This window comes from Arachis ipaensis, chromosome B05 (assembly GCF_000816755.2).
Source record: "Arachis ipaensis cultivar K30076 chromosome B05, Araip1.1, whole genome shotgun sequence".
Lineage (NCBI taxonomy): Eukaryota > Viridiplantae > Streptophyta > Magnoliopsida > Fabales > Fabaceae > Arachis > Arachis ipaensis.
In genome coordinates this window covers 2,995,065-2,995,400 of record NC_029789.2, presented here as the reverse complement: position 1 = coordinate 2,995,400, position 336 = coordinate 2,995,065, and positions in this window count along the sequence as shown.

The window sequence follows — 336 nt, the reverse complement described above, 5'->3', positions numbered from 1 at the left end:
ATTAACTTAAATAAGACAAACAAATCTAATTGCTAACAAAAGATTTCTCATAGGTATTGCTATCGTGGAACCATATAGATTAGGATGATTTACGCTCGGCCTTTAATTTTTGCAAGACTAAGTAGATCATATTTTCTTTATTTTATAGCTTTTGATTGGAAAACAAACTAAATTCAATTCTCTTTGAATGTTCTTTCCCTTTCCAAATGGATTGTTCATAATTCAGTGATCGTGATTGATGATGCGACGAGGATATAAAGCAATAAATTAGAGCTTAAAAGGAATACGATCCACGCACCTGGCTGCTGAACACTGAAGTCTTAGAATGGAGCGTCA